The sequence below is a fragment of the Eretmochelys imbricata genome, chromosome 9 (assembly GCF_965152235.1).
Source record: "Eretmochelys imbricata isolate rEreImb1 chromosome 9, rEreImb1.hap1, whole genome shotgun sequence".
NCBI classification, from domain to species: domain Eukaryota; kingdom Metazoa; phylum Chordata; order Testudines; family Cheloniidae; genus Eretmochelys; species Eretmochelys imbricata.
In genome coordinates this window covers 72,599,922-72,613,179 of record NC_135580.1, presented here as the reverse complement: position 1 = coordinate 72,613,179, position 13,258 = coordinate 72,599,922, and positions in this window count along the sequence as shown.

Here is a 13,258-nt window from a genome sequence, read left to right as displayed (position 1 = left end):
TAAATGAAACACTATGATAAACTGAATGGTGCTATACTCTTTTTTCAGGCTTTCAGAAATTTATTTGCTTACAGAAAGTTAGAGGATTATATCAGTAACAATGACAAAGAACAAGTAAGCTGAAGAAAGACTGACAGATGGAGGATGCTATAGCACCTTTTGTGTCAGTCAAAACAACGGATCTGGAGCTATAGAAAATGAAGTGAATTAAATGGAGGAAGTATTTTTACTCCAGGTTCTATACCTTCCTACCGGCTGAGTAATATATTCTCAACACCTATTACCATTGTATCTAAAGGCTGGTCTATGCTCCACATCAGAGCCATAATAGGGAAAATAAATCACTAAGGTAATCTGAAGTATATATTTTCAAATTTTTGTCTCATGCTGTTTGGCATCACATGTAGAGAAACTTCAAGGTTTTAAATTCCATACTATTCAATAATTTGAAAGGATGTTCACAGTACAGAAAGGATATTACATTTGCATTTAAAAGTTATAACTATTAAAACATTATAATTGTCAAACAAAACTAGCTGTTTATTTCAGGAAGTACAGAATGTTTTTTTACCTAGAATTCTTATTCTCAGAAATGTTTTCATTACAAAAGATGCATGCTTTTAGGTACCTATGTTAAGTGCATGACTTGTTGGCCACAGTGGTTATATATCACCATTTCCACACCAATAGATAATATATTCCTCCCTTGTTGAGGGGATGTAGGTTCTAGCCCTTATGACACGAACCATCAATTAATTTTTCAACCAATGTTTGTATATATTCACAATTTTGTGGAGTAGATAGGTGTGACATATAGCTTTATTGTAATGAAACAGCTAATAATTAGAATTATAAGTGAGATATTTTCTTTTCTCCAAATATTATACATACACTATAGCACAGTTTTGCTCTTAGTGATAAAAAGCTGTTGGACTTCAGAGAAGGCTAATTATAGCATTGATCCTCTAATGGGAAACTACTGAATGCAGAAAGGTTTACTGTTCCAATAACACCACAGACATAAAGCATTTTAACCAACTAGTTATTTCTAGAAACATCCCATAACCCTTAAGGCATGGAGGAGGACAAGAGAGTTTGTCAACTGAAGACATTTACTGTAACATAAAAAGACAAACTCGAACTCATGATAAAAAGTGAGTCTAGATGGTAATGTATTGTGAAAGCAAGTCATCCAGAGACCAAGCAATCTGACCTAGAGTGGCTTCATAATAATAGAATTGGTAAGGAACAACAGACAAAGTAGTCCAACAGGGAGAGAAATTCACTTCCAACTTTTTAGAGTAACATAACCCTCCTTTAAGAAAAATACGAACAAGGGAGAAACAGAAAATGTTTCTTCAAATTTACTGAATGATGCAAGTTCCAAATAAGAGTGCCCTTGACTCTTAACTTTTGGTTTCTTTTTACCACAATGCAGCAATAGTCAATACTGTCAAAGTGTCTCCTATATTTTATTGTAGAAATCATAAAATGCACCCTTTTACCAAACATTATGTTGATACTATCAACAAAGTGATACAGGGTGGTGCTCCAAATTCAGTTATTAACATGGCAAACAGTAATCCGATGCTGTTGGTATTTGCCACAGCAAGCCTTGCTTTTTTAAAAGTCAGTTGTTCTGTGAAACATAGTGGTTCACAAATACATTTGTTAGTCTCTAAGGTGCCACAAGTACTCCTTTTCTTTCTGTGTTACTGGAAATCAGAATTCTCTGCAAGAAGCAAGCAATCATAAAATGGATTAAAAATACAAGACTGGCTGGAGCAGCTCCCAGCAGAATCCCTTCAGTTGTCTGAAGTTGTCTGAGTGTGCAGATACCCACTGAGTTTCCTTTGTAGTTGACTGATTTCTCACTATTTTCTATCCAAATAGCAAAAATAAGTATATAATTTCTAATTCATCATTAGATTTTAACAATTCTGTCATCATAAGGGTAACAGTGACATGGCAAACGATTATACATACCAAATCCATTAATACAAGCCTGAACATGAGTTCTAGATACACTTTTATACAAGCCTCTTATTACTTTAAATTTGCACATTTAGGTCACCATGGATTACACAGTTATTAATCTCCCTCCAACTCAAACTATCTCATTCCCAAACATAAGGGAGCATTCGCTTATTTAATGTGAACATAAAAATGAACTTCTCCCTGCAAGTCATTCAAACCTATCTACATATGCAACTATGTGTGAGCTATGTGGGACTGTCAGCTAATTCTGTTAGCAGAGGGTAGGGAAAGAACTTCTTTGCACACACAAACAGAGTTTACAATGGTTCCCTTAAAAATCTACCCAGCTGAACTGGTGACGGAGTTGAGAAGGAAACACTCTTCTCAGAAACTATTCTTGTCCCAAACCAAAGTTGGGACTCTATAAGGGCTTTCCTAGCCATTGCTCATTTTTAAGCCATCCTTCCTCTACAGCAAACAGGGCCAATGGATTTAACTATGTTCAGCAGTTTCTACAGGGATTACGATGCACACATCAGGCCAGATGCCTCTAACAGTGTTCATGGAATCAGGGCATGCTTCCTCTCACTGGATTTGAAGGATTTAGTTGTTCTAGATCACAAAGGGATTCTGACATCACATTGGGAATCCCTGGGCTGCTTCAGTTGAGGGTTCATCTCTTTAAAAAAGTCTCTTTACAAATCAATTGCCTCTTCCCCAAATCAGTTTAAAATTTAATAAAAGTATTGCAAATCTTGAGATCTAAAGCCCAAGCCTTTTTGTGAATATTGTCTTTGAACACAGATATGGGAAATAGTCAACACAAAGGAATTGAGGAGATCTATCTGACATTCCTTGTCTCCCCCCACACCCCTCACATTTTTGAAAGATGCTTCTACTGGCTGGCCTCCTCTGTGTTATGTTCTCTCTCCCCACCAGTCTCACTTCTGTGTAGGGCATTCAGTATCCTGACAAGGCATTTAACAGTAGTCATTTTTATATACAGCAGTGGTTCCCAAACTTGTTCTGCCGCTTGTGCAGGGAAAGCCTCTGGCGGGCCGCGCCTGTTTGTTTACCTGTCGTGTCTGCAGGTTCGGCCGATCGTGGCTCCCACTGGCCGCGGTTCTCTGCTCCAGGCCAATGGGAGCTGCTGGAAGCAGTGTGGGCCGAGGGACATACTGGCTGTCGCTTCCAGCAGCTCCCATTGGCCTGGAGCAGCGAACCGCGGCCACTGGGAGCTGCGATCAGCTAAACCTGCGGACGCGGCAGGTAAACAAACTGGCGCGGCCTGCCAGAGGCTTTCCCTGCACAAGCGGCAGAACAAGTTTGGGAACCACTGATATAGAGGGAACTTCCTCCTGACCAAGAAAGAGAGAGAGAAAGGGTTTGTTGTAGGAGATACCAGTGCAGGCATTTCCTCTTAGTACAGGATGCACAGAGACAGGACCAAAGGGAGCTTGACATTGGAGCTAAACAGAGGACTACCATTCCAATCATGATTGGCAACTATTTAAAGTCAGTTTTGTTTCATATTGGAATGAAACCAGAACGTTTTGAACATTTTTGTGAAACCAAAGCTGTGTCATAATATTCATTCTTGCATCAAAACCTGAAGGCATGAATGTGGTGGTACTGGCCTGCAATGTGGGAGACCAAGAGTGGGCTGGGATGAAAAACTTTGCTCTGAATCAGGCAGAGCAGGGAGATGAACCTGGGCCTCCTAAGTCAGTGCCCTAAGTGAGAGTGTGGGTCTCTCTACCCTTCCCTAACCTTCCAGATGAAAACTTTGTTGACACTGATGTGTCTCCAGCTTTGAACAAACAGCATATTTACACAAAACTTCATTTTGCCAAGCCTCCACTTCCATCTTGAGGTCATATACCAAGTGTAGCAGGTGCTTTTTCTCCTCCTTAGCAAACTGCTCCCTCCGGCACTTAGGATTCTCCATTTCACTTTCCGTTGACTCCAGCCATTTGGTTAGCTTGTCAAAACTTTGGAGGGAACTCGTAGAACTGGCCTACTCTACCTTGTTCCTTTGGGGTGCCTCTGTCTGAGTCCCTATGCTAACCTATTCACTGAGAGATCCAGCCTGGATTCCCACCATAACTGGCTGACCTTGAAAAATCTGTCTAGGTCCCAACTGTATCCGCTGTTCCTGGGATTCTGTCTGGGTTCCTAAGCTATCCTTCCGTACTTGGGGATCTTTCTGGACATCTTTGTTATTCCAGCCTCTCTGCCTCCTTACCTAGTTGGTCCTGGACCCTCCCAGTCCTAGGCTGCCATCTTAGTCTCTCCTGCATGAGGGCTGAGAAACCCACCCAATCTCTCTTTTGACTATCTCATTCTTGCCTCAACTTGGAATATCCTTCTTTTTCCTTGGTGCCCCTCCTTTCCCTGAGAGAGCAATCTCTCTTTAAAGGCCCTGCCATCTGGCAGGCAAAACATAACACTTCTTCCCTTGCTTTGGCCATGAGCTGAATGTCTCTTGGGGACTTTTAATAGCCCTACTGTCCGCTGCCCAGAGTCACCCTTGCCTGGGTCCCCTGTCAGCTGTGGAGCACTGTCATAAATATAAGGGGAAGGGTAAACCCCTTTGAAATCCCTCCTGGCCAGGGGAAAGCTCCTCTCACCTGGAAAGGGTTAAGAAGCTAAAGGTAACCTCGCTGGCACCTGACCAAAATGACCAATGAGGAGACAAGATACTTTCAAAAGCTGGGAGGAGGGAGAGAAACAAAGGGTCTGTGGGTCTGTCTATATTCTGTCTTTGCCGGGGATAGACCAGGAATGGAGTCTTAGAACTTTTAGTAAGTAATCTAGCTAGGTACGTGTTAGATTATGATTTCTTTAAATGGCTGAGAAAAGAACTGTGCTGAATAGAATAACTATTTCTGTCTGTGTATCTTTTTTGTAACTTAAGGTTTTGCCTAGAGGGGTTCTCTATGTTTTTGAATCTAATTACCCTGTAAGGTATCTACCATCCTGATTTTACAGGGGGGATTTCTTTATTTCTATTTACTTCTATTTTTATTAAAAGTCTTCTTGTAAGAAAACTGAATGCTTTTTCATTGTTCTCAGATCCAAGGGTTTGGGTCTGTGGTCACCTATGCAAATTGGTGAGGCTTTTTATCCAACGTTTCCCAGGAAAGGGGGGGTGCAAGTGTTGGGAAGATTGTTCATTGTTCTTAAGATCCAAGGGTCTGGGTCTGTAGTCACCTAGGCAAATTGGTGAGGCTTTTTACCAAACCTTGTCCAGGAAGTGGGGTGCAAGGTTTTGGGAAGTATTTCGGGGGGAAAGACGCATCCAAACAGCTCTTCCCCAGTAACCAGTATTAGTTTGGTGGTGGTAGCGGCCAATCCAAGGACAAAGGGTGGAATATTTTGTACCTTGGGGAAGTTTTGACCTAAGCTGGTAAAGATAGGCTTAGGAGGCTTTTCATGCAGGTCCCCACATCTGTACCCTAGAGTTCAGAGTGGGGGAGGAACCTTGACAAGCACCTATCCCAAACTCATAGGGATTTGCGCCCAGAATCCCCTTTTCATCCGGCCTATCCTTCGGGCCCTTGCCTTTCCCCTTGCAGCAAGCCCAGCTCTTTAAAAGGCAAAATCTTTTTATGTGGCTCATCTCTCCACAATAAAAGTAGTTAATCCTTGCCCTTCCTCCCTAGTTCCTGCCAGGCCAAGCCCTTCTTAAATGCCCCAACTGTCCACACCCATATCATCTCTGTGGCTGGGCTTCAGGCCTCTCACCTGCTAAACCCACTATGTTACCAGGTTTGATGTGGCTCAAGCATCTTTCTATCTGTTCCTGCTTCTTGGAGTGGATTTCAGTGAGGCCTACAAATTAGTAAAGGCATTACATTCCTAACAATCAATGGAAAGACCAGGGATTTTGCTAATGTCATCGTTCTGAGTTATATTGTATCTAAATTTAAGTGGGTAATGGAGGCAAGACAGAAAGGATGTGCACAACCTAACCATAGCCATGGTCACTGCTACTACGACAATCGTGCAAGAACAGTCCACTGTATACTCACACACCGGGTTGGGGTCAAGTAATCCACCGCTGCATCCACAAGGTACGCATTCATGTGATGCTAAAATCCCCTGGCACAGCAGAGAGTCAGCATTCACACTGCAATTGTGGCCTCTACAATACAACACACAGAAAACTCCATACTTCCAAATGAGTTTACATCTAGTGATGCCAAACTTTCTTGTTTACTAACTTTTGTTTTAAAAGACCACATGATCGATCTATATCAGGAAACACACTTCAATGACATGACATTCATTTAGTTAGGCCACATAAGAGACTTCCTTGGTATTGTAATCAATATATCAGAGTATTGGAAGTAGTTAATATACCTTAGAGGAAAAATATGATGCTAACAAGATTTTCCTAATTAGCCCCCTCCCAGTTTAAAAACATCTGGCTGTTTGCATATTGGATTGCTATATGTTGAGGTTACAGACATGCCAAAGTTTGTAAGTACAGATGAATAATGGTTATTTGAAAAACTTCAGGGCAGACTGACTGAAGATTTCTTGATGCAACTGGCTTAACAGGGGCAATGATGATTATTGTTGATTCTGTACTTCTACAGCCATATTCTCAGTAGCAGTAAGCAATGAAAAATAGTCAGTTTTTGATTAGTGAGAGGCCAAAACTGAACTACTCAACCACAGGCAGTACACTAGGATAGCCTACAACTATCCTGCTTAGTGCACCTTCCTTAATGGATATGTTCAACTGCCATACACGTGTGTTGGGGAATGTGATATACCAGAATGTGTGTCTTCCAGGAATCACTCCACAGCATGAGCAGTTTTGTATGTATGCTTCCAGGAGTGATCACATCCTACATTGCACTAAAAATTCAGCTGAGTAGACATAAAATCCAAGTCTGGGAATGGTTCCAAACAATCCCCGTGCCCAAGTCTCAGAAAGTCCTTGGGACAGTATTTTTGGAGTCATCAAGTTTCTATTTATATAGAAATCTTACCAAAAATAAAACTAACTTTTAAGTGTCAATATTTGTATTGATTTTCTAAAATGCTACATAGAAAGGGAAAAAGGCATCACATTCTTTTTAAGCATGTTTATGTTTATCATTTGGTCTCAAACATTTAGCAGTGGGCAAAAATGAATCTTACTGTACATGTCGAGTCACTGTTATATTTTGTATTTAGTTAATATTTTCTGATGGACTGTCATAAGTTTTAAGGATTCTCTCTTCCAACAATTTAAAATGCTTAACAAAACAAAAATTCATGGTAATTATTATTCTGCAGGGCTCAAGTTTAACATACCTGTACAGTGTCCAATTATTACCAATAATATTCAAGTCTAATGCAGATCACTGGACACTTTCAGTGTCATCAGCATGAACATTAAGGACCAAAACCTCAGCAACTGTAGATTATTATAGTTCTGATTTTACAGCAGCTGAGGATTGGGCCTCCAAAGGATGAACTGGAGTCTCATACTTGTATAGTAAGTTGTAAAACTACTCCAACAGGAACACAAAAGGAAATGTCTCACCTTTAACTGTAAGTCAGCTCAATTTTACATCTTTAGATACTTTATTCTTCATTTCCGAGTTGTGTGCCTCAACTACATGAGAAGATCACCAGTAGTGTACTATTACAACTATTGTGCCTTCCTTCATGAATATGAGAAGTCCACCAGTAGCCCGCTAATGCACATCATAATGGGAGTTTTATCATAGTACATTTAAAAAATTGCTCATTTATAGATTTTTTTGGTCCAAAATAAACTACATATCAGTATGCCAGGAAAACAATCATTATTTTCTAGAGAAACGAAGAATTCTAAGAGAATGGATGAGTCATTTGCAACACAAAAAGAGTTGGTATCCAACCAGTGAGAGGCAGAGAAGATAACAGTGGGTGCTCATCTTTTGTAGTGACAAAAGGATCCTAAAGATAGTGGCTGTCTATAAACAAATCTGGCACCTATTTAATTAAAGTATTTTTTAAAATAGATTTAGTGAAATCAATACCCTGCATTGGCATACTTAAAATAAATGTATTGGCTGCCCAGGATAATAATATCTAGCTCTCAGACAGCAATTTTATTGGAAAATATCTAAGCACAAGAGCTTTACAAAAGAGGTAATCAAGTCACCTCTTAACCTTCTCTTGGATAAGCAAAATACATTGAGCTGTTTTAGTTTCTCACTTCAAGGTGGACCCGCAAGTCATTTTTGTAGCTCTTTTCTGATTTTTTTCCAATTTGTCTACATCTTGTAATTGTCCCAGTAATGCCATCTATAGAGGTCATGTGATTATCTTATTTCTACTTGATAGTCGCCTGCTTATAAAATCAGAGACTTCACCAGAGAGTTCAGCCACCTGACCTCACTAGGATTTCATGTGAAGCCCTTTACTGTGTTACTGCTGTCCAAAACACAGAATCCCAGCCTGTAAGTGTGATCTACATTCTTTGTTTCTAAATGATTGACTTTGCATCATATGTATGACTGTCACATGCTAGGCATTTAACAGGGTCCAGCGTGGGGCTACAGGGTTCCCACCATACAACCACTACAGACCCTCTTCGACCCACTGCTGAATCTTCTCAACCTCCCTCCCACAAGTAAGAGTAGAGGGTACCAAGGGGGACTTCAGTCTGTGAAGACTGCAGATCTCACCTTCCCCTTACTGGCAAAAGGCCACCAGTGAAACTCCAGGTCTTGTTTACCTCTGGGTCCTGGCCTTTTATGGCCTCTATCTGCAATGGACGCTGGACACAAATTGCCATGAATTCGACATTCCTATGCTACTTCCCAACACTAAAATTCCTATTCTTCTTCCTTTTAACCCAAACTGTGGCTCCACAATACTGCAAGTCTAAAAACCTCTGGACCCCTGCCAATTTGGCCTAAACAAGGAAACAAATCCTTCCTGATCCTAAAAACAGGTGATCAGTCAGACCCACAGCTTACAATCTTGTTTTAGATTCAGCACCTTGAATGAATGTAAAAAACAATGAGGAGACAGGGTGGGTGCATGGAGTAAGGAAGGACAGATGTTACAGTAATATCACAAGATAATTCATTTACAGAATATGCCTCTCTTTATGGTGCCCTTAAAGTTCTTTGTGTTTTATTAGTAAGTACTACTTACATGTAGCCCACACAAGAGATTTAAAATCAGTAACAGCAGGGCATTCTATGCTCAGGCAGGAGCATACAGACAGAAATAGAAGAAAGATTTGTTATCAAATCAAAACTAATTAGATGAGGTGGGGAGATTACATGGTGGCTCAAATAAAGCAGGAATGAAACAGCACTTAAAGCACTATTCATCTTCAAAGAGCTGTTCAAATATTAACCATTTAATACTTACAACAGCCCAATGAGATGGGCAAGGAGTTTAATTTTACAGATGTGAGAGTGGCAAGAATAGTAAGCATGCTAATAAATCCTAGGCTACTGGATCTTTTAAAGTCAAAATGGTACAGTAGCAATTTTAATGGTGTCACAGCTCAGAGTCTGATGGAGTGTAAATTCAACTTGAACTAACCCTCTGAAAAGTGATTATTAATCCATCACGTTCACGATATTTTGATTCCTTACAATTAAAGTTCCAGTTTAAGAATCAGGATTTCTTGTGGACATTGGCTTTTATTAGCAAAGGTAAGGGGTAAGCCCCAAGAAAGTCTAAAGCCCAAGAGAAAAAGGTCATTAACTGGTGGCAGTTTGTCACAACAACAACTGTTAGCTAATTCCAAAATAAGATTAATTTAGACATTTGACTGGTAAGCCAAAGGCTCAATTTCTCATTGTCAACCCCTGAGCTATCTCCATTTGCACAGATATATATATATCAATCAAATTTACATCAACAGAATTGAAGTGCAAAGTGTTGCCAAATAAACACTAAGGTAGTTGCCGAACCATCATTTTTAATATAGAAGATGAATGATTGATTGTAGATTGTGATGAATTTAACGCTATTTAAGCGTGTCAAAGAATTAAAATGCAAGACAAATGCAATCTGATAAAGATGACTATCACCAGATAGGTTTAGAGTAGCAGCCGTCTTAGTCTGTATCCACAAAAAGACCAGGAGTACTTGTGGCACCTTAGAGTCTAACAAATTTATTTGAGCATAAGCTTTCGTGGGCTACAGCCCACTTCATCGGATGCATAGAATGGAACATATAGTAAGAAGATAAATATATACATACAGAGATGGTGGAAGTTGCCATACAAACTGTGAGAGGCTAATTAATTAAGATGAGCTCATCTTAATTAATTAGCCTCTCACAGTTTGTATGGCAACTTCCACCATCTCTGTATGTATATATTTATCTTCTTACTACATATTCCATTCTATGCATCCGATGAAGTGGGCTGTATTTCACGAAAACTTATGCTCAAATAAATTTGTTAATCTTTAAGGTGCCACAAGTACTCCTGTTCTTATCACGAGATAATTTTTGTTATAAAGTTTTCTTTGTCATGCCTTAGTCTGACGCTGCTTAGCACAGATTGGGATTTAGAAAGCAAGGAAGAAGCTGTGTCCTTCTTTAAAATAGTACTACTAATTTATTTTTATGCCACTGTACAGAAGACTTGCAAAAAAAAAGTTATGAAAACTATTCTTAGTAGCTGAGCAAAAAATAGATTTGCTCACCCTTCCATCAAATGTTTAGAAAAATTAAGATGATTCACTTACTAATCAAAAAAATTATTTGCCCTCAGTAAACAAGCAAGCACAATTTTGCGAGACTAATGTAAAAAGAAAAGAACCCGTTATATTGGTATAAGTATCGTAAGTGTAATTCACCCTTTTATTATTTCTGCATTGTGGCAACCAAGTTCCACAATAGAGATTGACTCAAAAGGTTCTTGAATCATTTGAATCACAAACATGATTTTCTTGAATCACATTGAATCTCATTCATAACTTTGTAAGACTTTTTGCATTCTTAACAAAAACTTTATTTTCTAGGGTAATTTCCATACCAAGTATACACCGTATTAATATGGGAAAATCGTTTCTGCCACATTCACACACTTATTTATTATGTGGGCAAAAGGTCTACAATCCAACCTGATGAAATTGAGTCAGACAGAAAAAACAATGAGCTGTGCTCCAGCATACAGAATGCAGTTTTACAGAGGGGAAAAATACCCAGAGGAATCAGTGAGAAAAGGCTTATAAGATAAGTGAAGTCCAGCAGTTTTTATTAGGCACTGGCTTCCCCATACCTTTTCCATAAACACACAATAAAATCCTGGGACAGAACATTTAATTAAAATGAATGATTGAAGGTATATCATATGACCTACAGCAGCTAAAAGTGTCAAAGCAAACACTTGTTTTTTTAAACTTCAAAGGTTATTTGCCTATTGCATTTATAATAGGGGAGGAAATATTTTAATGATGGTCTTTTCCTCACCATGAATCCCACCACCACAAAGAAAGCAGATTTTAAGAACTTCTTCTTTAAAGTCAATCGAGTCTCTTACTTAGAGATGTTGAGGATACCCACCTACTTATAGAAGTTCAAGGTACCCAAAAAGAATGGGGTGCAATAAATCAAGAAAGGCATAGTCAGCTAGGGGACAAATACCAACAAGTCCAGTTGACTGATTTAGCCAGGCATTTTAGTGCATGGTCAAATATTTTCTACAGTCAGTGATTTAAACTGAGAACTGAAGGCTTAATTCAGCCTGGTTTCCAAATGAATTTAATCAACAAAGGGCAGCTCCCTGTGCTTATAGCCACCCCCTGAAATAAACCATTTGCAACTAATGTAGTGTACTTACTTCAAGGAGGTTCTACTTCTCAATGCCAACCAGCCTCAGCTCCCTCAAGCACTAGGGCTAGTGTACTAGGGAAATGACTTAATCTATCACAGCTGGTCCAGCTTTGGTACACTGACAATCACTGCAGTTATGGCAGGCAGCTGTGGCATTTTCCTTACTCAAAATGAAAGAAAACTAACTCTCTCTCTGCCAATTCCTTGGCAAGGTATTCCCGCCCTATTACTAATGGGCACTTATACACATCATCTATTCCTACAGTACCTGTATGTCAGTGTCAGCAATAACACTGGACTACTGGATGTAATCATATTCCTAGAATTACTGAATTCTCAATATGTATATGCATATTACTCAGACTCCCAATAGTGTGCTAAGGGTTTCAAAAACAACTATAAGTTCAAACCTAGAAGGCCTTGCTTTGTGAGGCCCTGAACCTGCCATTCTAAAGGTTATATCCATGCAAAGCACCCCTGAAGTCAGTGGTACAGCAATACACCTGGCCACAATGAAGTCAGGGCTTAAAGACTAGATCCCATCAATATTATTAATCATGTTTATTAGGGTAGTGTCTAAAGATCAACCAAAAGTTGGGCCCTCATTGTGCTATGCACTCTAGAAACACACAGTAGCAGATAGTTGCTGCCCTGAGGAGCTTACAGTCTAACTAGACAAGACAGACACAAGGTGGGGAAGGGATATAACACACAAGCAGAGTCAACAATGTGATGGTGGCAAACATCATGTTAGTGCTCTGATTTTTTGGGTGGCAGGGGGTTGTTAGAAGGGGATAAATTAAATGGAAAGATAAGGGGACAAAGAGGGGTGCATGGCAGGGAAGAAGGTAAAAGGGGCAGGTTAGGGTTGCCAGGTGTCCGGTTTTCAACCAGAACGCCTGGTCGAAAAGAGACCCTGGCGGCTCCAGTCAGCACCGCTCACTGCGCCATTAAAAGTCTGGTTGGCCACCTGCAATGGGCAGGCAGGGTGCCTGCGCGGCTCCCAGGACGCGACCAGCACGTCCCTCTGGCTCCTACGCATAGGGGCGGCCGCAGGGGCTCCATGTCCTGCCCCAAACCTGAGCGTCGTCTCCATAGCTCCCATTGGCTGGGAACTGGTTGCCTGGTCGTGCCTCCGCCTAGGAGTTGGAGACACATGTTGTCTCATCCTGGGAGCCACCTGAGGTAAGCGCCAGCCACAGCCCGTACTACTCACCCCTCCTCCAACCCCTTGCCCCAGCACTGAGCCCCCTCCTGGAGCCCATACCCTGCACCTCCCCTGCCTCAGCCCTGAGCCGCCTCCTGCACTCTGAACCCCTCGACCCTGGCCCCACCCCAAAGCCCACACGCCCAGCTGGAGCCCTCCTCCCTCCCATGCCCCAAACCCCTGCTCCAGTCCAGAGCCCACTACTGCACTCTGAACCCCTCATTTCTGGCCTCACTCCGGTGCCCACAACACCAGCCCAGAGCCCACACTCCCTCCCA